This window comes from Musca autumnalis, unplaced genomic scaffold, assembly GCF_047663935.1.
Source record: "Musca autumnalis isolate F117 unplaced genomic scaffold, ASM4766393v1 scaffold_2, whole genome shotgun sequence".
NCBI lineage: Eukaryota > Metazoa > Arthropoda > Insecta > Diptera > Muscidae > Musca > Musca autumnalis.
Window position 1 is genome coordinate 230595259 of NW_027411755.1, and position 10655 is coordinate 230605913.

The window sequence follows — 10655 nt, forward strand, 5'->3', positions numbered from 1 at the left end:
GGTATTAGTACGCTTTGGAGTTCACCATGACTAACCAGAGGAGTACAATGTTTATCAAGCTAATTGATGGCTCCACAGTGACCAGAGGGGTTCTAACCGAGCAAATTGTTACGAGGATAAGAGGAAATTGTGACAGCTCGACAGACATCGCCATTGGGGCACCCGGTTCGTTCTGGTAACCAGTCATGCCGCTTGGCTTCCTAAGTATAAGGTTTACGACCATTATTTCGATGTCCTACAAACTTTTTGGCCAAAATCAACTTATAATACATTCTGAGTCGATCTAGCCATATCGGTCTTTCTGCTGTAATCACTCTAAGCACGTCCAGGATATTAGCTACCTTTTTTATCCGAACTACCTGAAATTTTACGTTTGCGATTCCCAGTAGTCACAAAACATCTCCACAACTAATATCCCTGAGTCCATGAGTTGGTATAGCCCCCATATATTCCTTCCCGATTTTCGGTATTTTGAAGATTTAGCAACATTTTTGACCGAACTACCTGCAACTTGGCAGTTGAGATTCACAATGTTGGTTACAAAACATGTTCACCAAAAATTGTGAACATGTTTTGTTATAGCCCCCATATAACGGTACCTCGCGATTTTCAGTATTTTGAGGGTCTTAACTACAATTTTGAACCGAACTACCTGTAATTTGACATTTAAGGATCTTAGTGGACACAACACTTCTCCACCAAACATTGTAAATAAAACTCCATGTTTTGTTATAGCGCCCATATAAGAGTACCTCCCGATTTTCGGTATTTTGAGGGCTTTAACTTAAATTTTAGCCAAACTACCCGAAATTTGATATTTTAGGTTCTTAGTGGTCACAACACTTCTCCACCAAAATTTTTCAATATAACTCCACATTTTGTTATATCCCCCATACAACGGAACTTCCCGATTTTCGGTATTTTGAGGATTTTAGCATCATTTTGACCGAATTACCTGTAACTTGGTATTTGAGATTCACAATGTTGGTTACAAAACATTTTCACAAAAACTTGTGAACATACACTCCACGTCAGTAGAATAGAACACCTAAATTTTTGTTAATGTTAGCATATTTATCCCAAAACGAATGAATCTGCGTTTTTAAAATTGTGGGGATTTAAAGTCTATGATGTTCCGTATCAAACACAGAAAAAATTATGTTTCTAGCTCTTCGCGAAATGATTTTCTGATCAATTTTCCGATAGTACTATGAAAAATAGGCATTTATTTTTGGTCATCAGGATAGAACAGTCACTTTATTTTCGCTAATTTTTGAGACATTAACGCCGAATTTTCTTTCAGTCGATAAAGCAAGGCTTTGTAATCATTTTTCCAAAAGTAAATCTATAAATTATTCCGCGGACACCGAAATAGCAGCGTTAAAGGTTTTAAATTGACAGATATTAGAAACATCTCGGAATATCAATAGGAGTCGCGCAGTTATGTCATATTACTTCACAATAATATAGAATATGACACAGACGACTTTGACGGATACAATCGAGTGCTTCGGATGCTGATAAGATGGAACATTTTCAAAATAATTATGAAAAACGTCAACATTTCTTATAAATACCTTGATGTTTTGATCAATAAAACGGGTTTTCCGCGAAGAAGTCTGCCGTTTAAAGGTTCGAAAATATGCTCCAGATTTGGAGGAAGATGATCTGATATGAAAACAACCGCTATTTTTATACATTGAAGGAAATTTTAGCACATTTTTCAAATTGAACACACCATTTGGACTTCGAGTTTTATATGTGTTCTTTTTTCGGTGTCCGCGACTGTTCTCAAGAGTGTTATGCTCCAATATAAATGGACCAGTTTAAGCTCTCTATACCGGATTTTACGAATTAGTAGTTTTTTTAACTGAACTCGCAAATGTAAAAGCCCCGTTTTCGCGGGAAAACACAGTCATGGAAATTGAGGTTTTAGGTTTCGTATGTTGTTTTAAAAAGTACTAAAATTTCCCTCAGTGTATTAAAATAACGGTTATTTTCTTATCAGATTATCTTCCTCCAAATCTGGAGCATATTTCCGAAGTTTTAAACGGCAGTCTTCTTCGCGGAAAAACCATTTTATTGAACAAAACATCAAGGTATTTATAAGAAATTTTGACGTTTTTTATAATTATTTTGAAAATTTTCCATCTTATCAGCATCCGAAGCACTCGATTGTATCCGTCAAAGTCGTCTGCGTCATATTCTATATTATTGTGAAGTAATATGACATAACTGCGCGACTCCTATTGATATTCCGAGATGTTTCAAATATCTGTCAATTTAAAACCTTTAACGCTGTTATTTCGGTGTACGCGGAATAATTTATAGATTTACTTTTGGAAAAATGATTACAAAGCCTTGCTTTATCGACTGAAAGAAAATTCGGCGTTAATGTCTCAAAAATTAGCGAAAATAAAGTGACTGTTCTATCCTGATGACCAAAAATAAATGCCTATTTTTCATAGTACTATCGGAAAATTGATCAGATACGGAACATCATAGACTTTAAATCCCCACAATTTTAAAAACGCAGATTCATTCGTTTTGGGATAAATAAGCTAACATTAACAAAAATTTAGGTGTTCTATTCTACTGACGTGGAGTGTACGTCCATGTTTTGTTATAGCCCCCATATAACGGTACCTGCCGATTTTCAGTATTTTGAGGATGTTATCTAAATTTTTGATCGAACGACCTGCAATTTGAGGTTTGAGGTTCCTTGTAGTCGCGAAACTTCTTCATGAAAAATTTTCAAAGTAAGTCCATGTTTAGGTATAGCTGCTATATAACGGCACTTTCCGATTTTCGGCATTTTAAATGTTTTAGCTACCCTTTATGATTGATTTACCTGTTATTTGACATTTGAACTTCGCAGTGGTCCCAAAACTGCTTCACAAAAATTTTTCTCAGCTTTACGAATGCAAGTTTCATAGAATTATTATATCAATTGAAACTTGGAGATCAACAACTATTAGCTACTCATTTGAAAACAGCGAACACAAAGCAGCCAAGGATTTCTTCTCCATTTCACAAACCCTTTCCTTTCTTACCTTGGCATTTTATCCTTCATACAGACTGTAACTTTTTTTATTGTGCGCTACACCTTGTTGTATCATAATTTCCGGAAACCTTTTATTGATGCCTTTTGTCGGAAAAAGTGTAACAATTTACAAGTTGTTGCTATAAATGTTATACCAACCCGCAGCAGCAACAGTTGTTGCAATGTTGTTAATGTGCCAGCACAGGCAACAAAGTCTTTGTGGTCCTTCGTCAACTTTTCTCATCAACAGTATTAGTGCAGCCACCTACACTTCAACACCTAGGTTAGCGAGGTGGAAAACTTTTTTTCGATCACCATCATCATTGCAACGTTGTTGTTGTTGTTTTTATACTTGTTTTCCTTTATTGTAAATTGCCATTGCTTGATGTGAATGTGTTGTTCGTAGAGTTTTTGTTGCTGTTGTTGATTGCTCACAACAACTGTCGCTAGACTTGATGCATTTATGCTGGCTGCCTGACATTGACATGTTGATTGTTGGCTGCTGTTCAATGTTTGACGGTTTGACAAAATAGCAACATGGCTTGTAAATGTGGTTAGCGTATTATTGCTGCTTCTGCTTCTGGCTTTTTGTTGTTATTATGATGATGGGTTCTTGTGTTTTGTTTTGTTCGTTTGATATTGATGAGGATTTTTATTGACTTCTGTGTCTGTCCCCCCGATACATTGTGAATTGTTTCGATATTTTGATTGAAAATTAAATTACCCGGATTTTGTGATGTGATTTCCAGTTTGGCATTCAATATGATATAGGAAACAGCAACTCGCTAAGTTGGCAATTGCATTTAGTGGTGATGTATTTTGGCCGGTATTAAAGAAGAAATGTATGATGCAACCTCGAAGATGTAACTAACGTTGCAGTAAGTGATTTTCTGGCGAGGAATTTTTTATAAAAAACAGATATTCCTGATAAATATGTAGATATTTAAATACCAGTTAAAGGTAGTAATCTTACCTATGCAGCTCAATTTGCGGAATACTTAGGTAATTTAAATCAAACATTAGGCTCGTCAAGTGAACTAAGAGTATAGCCCAACGATCCTTTATGTTGTTTTTCTAATTTTTAATACAACGCTTTATGAACGAAATCTTGGCCTCCCCCCTTGAATGTCCCGAAAGGATAATTTATTTATATTGGATGTCTTTTTTCATTCGCACGACATAACTTTGTCAACACAATACTTGTAATTCCATACGGTTAACTCTACATATATAGATACTAGTGATGCAGCTCGTGATTCATACACCGCACAGTGGTTCAGAATCGTTTTTTCCTCGCCAAAACTCTGTAACTTTTGAAAGGATAGAAATATTTTCATAATTCTTTCTTTTTTGTTCGACAGATAACATAATCAGCTTTCCGGCGCTTTAAAAACACAAAACAAAAAAGGTTAAACACCAATAAACAAACCATAAAAATACAAACTGTATGGAAAAAACACATTTTTACCAATGTAATTCCACTTCGTGTAAACGCTACGGTAATTTGTTGAAACGGTTCTTAAAGATAATAATCCTACCTACCTAACAAAAAACAATGAACACAATATCTGTTATAGTTTCTGAAATTTGCAAAAATTACTTATTTTCCAAAATTGCGTAAAAATCTTCGTTTTTAGGAGCACGCCTCGCCCACACCTTCCAATATTTTGACCTAATTTTTTTGGTTTCCTTAGTTTCAATATGTTTACTAACGAATCCCATAATGTTGGTTACAAAACATTTTCACCAAAAATTGTGAACATACATATGTCCATGTTTTGTTATAGCCCCCATATGAAGGTACCTCCCGATTTTCAGTATTTTGAGGATTTTATCTACATTTTTTGATCGAACAACCTGCAGTTTGACGTTTGAAGTTCCCTGTAGTCGCGAAACTTCTTCATGAAAAATGTTCATCGTAGGTCCATCTTTAGGTATAGCCGCCATATAACGGTACTTCCCGATTTTCGGAATTTTAAATGTTTTAGCAACAGTTTATGATTGATTTACCTGTTATTTGATATTTGAGTTTCCCAGTGGCCACAAAATTGCTTCACTTACACCAATAAACAAACCATAAAAATACAAGAAATTAATTTTAATTAATTAATTTTTAATTAATTTTTTTTAATTTTTTTTTCAAAAAATTTAAATTTTTTCCCAAACTTAAAAAAATACTCCTTGGGTTTTCATAAAACTCATAAAACTCTTATAAAAATGCCCATTTGTAGAAAAAAGCTATAATTTATATGAGAAACGGTATGGAAAACACACATTTTTAGCAATGTAATTTCAGTTCGTGTAAACGCTACGGTACTTTATTGAAACGGTTCTTAAAGACAACAATCCTACCTACCTAACAATGAACACAATATCTGTTATAGTTTCCGAGGAGTGTCTATTTCTTTCTCCAGAAATTTTCGAAAACGACGTATTTTCCAAAATGCGAAAAAAAGTCGTCTTTAGGAGCACGCCACGCCCACACCTTCCACTATTTTGACCTAATTTTTTGGTTTCCTTAGTTTCAATATGTTTATTGTCGAATCCCATACAGAAATTAACAGTCAGTGACGACAAAAAATTGAGGTTTTGGTCAGGAAATTGATTCCTGAACCACTGTGCACCGTGAACTTTGTAAAAATTAAGTGGCACGAGAGTCAAATAACATATTACAAAAAAAAAATTAAACAAGTAAAAAATCACTATGTTCGGCCAGGACGACTCTTTGATCACGCCACCATAAAATATTCTTAACTAAAATGGAATAGTTAGTTTCCTTTACTGACACAAATTGATATGGGGAAGTTTTTAGACCACGGATACCCAAAACACCAAAATTAGGTCAGACAATTTAAAAAACATCAGTCGGCTTTGTCGACAGAAATATACCTTCAGATATATTGAAAAGAAGTAAACACAATACTACTAATGTCTATATAATACAATGTACAACGTTTGGACCAACTCGGTTTCTCCCTTTGACGGGTATCTAACGTACTACCCACTTTAGATGATGCCGGCAGGACCTTTTGGGCCATTATATCAGGAAGTAAAGACTTGCCCCCGAAAAAACTTGTACCATCATAATGAGGGCAACGAATACAAGTTGTTACAACATAATTTAAAGGGATTCGAGAGCAGGCCTTATATTGCACTTTTCCGAAATTTTGTGTGGCAGGTACCCGAAGGAGTGGTAGAAATATTACGATGAGTAACCTCCGAGAGTAATCGTGCACATAATTTTTGCGAAAAATTTTGAAATTTTGTAGAAGAGTGGACCGATATGGACCAACTTCAAAATTTAACTAAGTTTGGACAACATATTACGAAGGCCAAATTTTAGACTGAATCGACTGATCCATTCGAGAGTTATCGTGCACCGCAGTCACTACACATGGTGTCATAGGGATTTTTTCAGCTTTCGGGTAATTTTCTCAGGAAGTAAGGACTTGCCCCTGAAAAAGTTTATACAGTCGTAATGGGGGCAGCGAATACAAGTTGTTGCATAAAATCAAAGCGATTAGAGAGCAGGCCTTAAACTGCGCTTTTCCGAAATTTTGTGTGAGAGGCACCCGAATGAGTGAACCGATATGGCCTAACTTCGAACTCGATCTCAGTTTCGACAAAAAATATATTACGAAATCCAAATTTTAGGCCGAATCGGTTGATCCGTTCGAGAGTTATCGCGAGCTTCAGACCATTTCTCAGAAAAAATGGACTTGCCCCTGAAAAACATGTACAGTCGTAATGAAGATAGCGAATAAAAGTCTTTGCAAACAGAATCAAAGCGATTCGATAGCAGGCCAGCTGCACTTTTCCCAAATTTTGTGTGGGAGGTACTCGAAGGAGTAGACCTATATAGTCCATATTCGAACCTAATCTATATCTCGTAGAGATATTATCATGTGCAAAGAATGGACCAAATCAAATATTGACTTATCGTTAGGACCATAATTGCGAAAAATGTTGAACTTTTCTGGGAGAGATACCCGAGGGAGTGGTCCGAACTAAAACTAAGTTTTGACAGAATATTACGAACGCCAAATTTTAGACCGAATAGGCTGATTCTTGGGAGAGATATCGTGCGCTCCAGCCAGCCTGATGGACGAACATTGCTAACTCCACTCCAAATTGTCTAAAACGGATTTCATCCTACCATACTTGGGATCTAATACCATTATTTCGATTAGGCACATTTTGCCCGTATGAAAGGGTATATTCAATCGTTAGCATAAATGCTAACTATATAAAAGTTATCTTCGCAAAATACTGAGTGTATAAAAATGACCTGCAAAATTATCTCGTTTGAATAAATGCCGAGGATATACAAATGTATTTATAAATTATTTCAAGCGAGCGGTACCTATATATGGGTTCTAAATCAAAGTCTATACCTATGTTCATAATTTATGGTGCATCAGTGTTGTGACCTCTTGGAGCCTCAAATGTCAAATTACGGGTAGTTCAGTCAACAAATTTGGCTCAAACCCTCAAAATGCGGAAAGCTGAAGGTACATTCATATGAGGTTAATGCCATAACATGGACCTATGTTGACAAGTTTTGCTGGAGAAGTTTTGTGATCACTGTGAACCTCAAGTGTCAAATAACAAGTAGTTAGGTAAAACAAGTGAACCAAGGCTATAGTCGGGTCGAGGTCGACTATATGATACCCTACACCACTACCCCTGTGCATAGTCTTTTGACTGTAAAATTCAAAATATTAAAATTGGGATAGCTTTACGCTTTTGCTCTGAATGTCTTCATTAATACAGGTCAATTTTGGTGAAACACATTTAAGTGCATCGTCAGTACAACTCAAATAGAAAATGGAAAAGTGGGATGTACGCCAACCATCAATAAGCTTCTTTCTCCGTGAGACCCCCATCAACCCCCAAATTTCGCGAAGATCCGATCAAAGTTCCGACCTGTACACAGTGGTTCCGCCCGTGGACAAAAGTCGAAAAAGTGATGGCGACAAATTTTATTGGGATTGAAATAAATATTCTCTAAACATATCAAATTTTTAACATCCAGCCTTATTTTTGTAAATTAACAGCGGTTATACGCCAAGCTAAGTCGAAGAAGTTGTGATTTGTATGTGAGCCCTTAAAAACGAAAAATACATCCGCAAAGCATTCGTAGGTTATGAGTAAAATTATAAAAAAATGGAGAGGTAAATGTGCAATTTTCAAAATGAAACTTATAGGCGATGGCATTGGCAATATTTTTACGAAAAAACAAATTCATAATTCGTTTTCTAACTTCATTAAAAATAAATTCTTAATAAATGACTTTTTCTGCTATTTTTAATATAATTACTATTAATTTAGGTTGAGTTTTACTAATGTTGTGAGCATTTGTGAGTTTCGAAATTTTTTTTAGAATGCAGGGAAAAGTCTCTAGTTTACGACTAAAAAAAGTCCAGCTGCCCCCATCTGCCACCCGCTATGCTAAACCTCTTATACCACGCCCGTAAAATCGTCAAAATTCCGAAAATCGGGAGGTAAGTTTATATGGGAGCTATTCCTAAACTTGGACCTATACTGAACATTTGTGGCAAGGAGGTATTTTGTTCACTCAGAACTCAAAATGCAAAATTACAGCCAAATCGGTTGGAAAATGTGGGTAAAATCGTCAAATTTCCGAAAATCGGGAGGTACGTTTATATGGGGGCTATACCTAAACGTAGACCGATATTGACCATTTTTTGCATAGAGGTATTTGGTTCACTCATAACTCAAAATGCCAAATTACAGCCAAATCAGTTGGAAAATTTCGCTAAAATTGTCAAAATACCGAAAATCTGAGGGTACATTTATATGGCGGCTATACCTAAACGTGGACCTACATTGAATATTTTTTGCAGGGTTGTAGTTTATTCACTCAGAACCCAAAACGCAAAATAACATCCAAATCGGTTGGTTAATTTGGCCAAAATCGTCAAAATACCACAAATCGGGCGGTACCTTTCTATGGGAGCTATACCGAAATGTGGACCTATATCCACTAAAAATTGTTTTCTATCTTTTTGGCTTGTTGTAAACCTATGTTTAAAATTTGGAGGCGGTAACTGTATTAGAACTATTTTTGGTACTCTTTTCCATACAAGTGGGACCACTGTGCTGTAGTGTGATTGCAAAAAATATGGAAAAGGGATGCATTACCGACTATTGCGATATCTCTGTTGTTTAAACACCTATGGCAACCTACTTCACATCGTTGTAAAGGTGATATTTTCTACTTTCCTTGCCAGGTTTTGCTTTCGGTATACCTCTTACAGAAGAGAGATATTCGATTTGAAATAAAACGTTGGCATTTTCTCTTAATAAGTTTTTTTCACATTCCGACCCCTGAAAAATATCCAACCATTACCAAAATCAATAAGTATTTTCCTCTGTGGGACCACCATTAAGAACCAACATTTCGTGACGATCCAATCAAAATTGCGACTTGTAGCGTGATTACAACAAATTAAAAAATGGGATGTATTACCGACTATTGCGATATCACCGTTATTTGGCCACCTACGCCAACCTGCTTAATATCATTGTAAAGATGGGATTTTCTATTTTCATAGTCAGATTTTGCTTTTGGAAGGTGCCCATCCAAAGCTGTGATATTCGTCATTATTATTAAAATCGCAAAAATTAAAAGTTGTGTTATATTAACGGCTATTGAGATATTTTCGTTGTTTAACAACATACCTTACATCGTTGACAAGATTATATTTTCTACTTTCATTAGCAGGTTTTGCTTCTGATATACCCCTTATAGAAGAGGAGATATTCGCTTTGAAATAAAACGTTGAGTTTTTATCCAAATAAGTTTTTTGCCCATTCCGACCCCTGAATATTATCCGACCATCACCAAAATAGGCTTCTTCCCCTCAGGGACCTTCATCAACACCCAAAATTTGGTAAAGATCGGCTTAAAATTGCGACCTGTAGCTTGATAACAAGCTTTAGATGGACAGAAGGACACACATAGCCAGATCGACTCAGCTCGTCGAGACATTCATTTTGGCATACTTATGTATGGGTCTACGACCATTAGTTCGATGCGTTACAAACTTTTTGGCCAAAACCAACTTATAATACCCTCCCCACATAGTGGTGTAGGGTATAAAAATTAACAATTTAATTTTGCCAAGGGAATAAAAATCGTTTGAACTTTGTTTTTAATTTTAAGATGTGGCCTCCCTGTAATTATTCTACCATGATTGAATCGTTCCTTCTTAGATCTTCCCTTCGTTGATCGCTCCTTTATTTTTCGGTCGGTGCTCAGTGAACTACTGAACTATATCGGCTGATCTAGATCATACGCTCTATTCAATGAATTATTCAATTGAACTAGTTCGCTCGTGAACTATACATCTCTACTCAAGAGTCTTTGTTACGGGCCACAAAAGTAAAATAGATTTGTACGATTCGCCTTTGCTGACGCCAATAGCAGAAACATTCTGACCATTCTGACGATGAGGGTCTCTAGCGACTGGTTGAGAATCTTGATGAGACACTCAACTCCTGGTTCATCCAGATGTTGCAGCACTACCATGGATATTCCGTCGGTGCCCAACGCTTTGGATGATTCAGCGTTACTAAAGGCATTTGT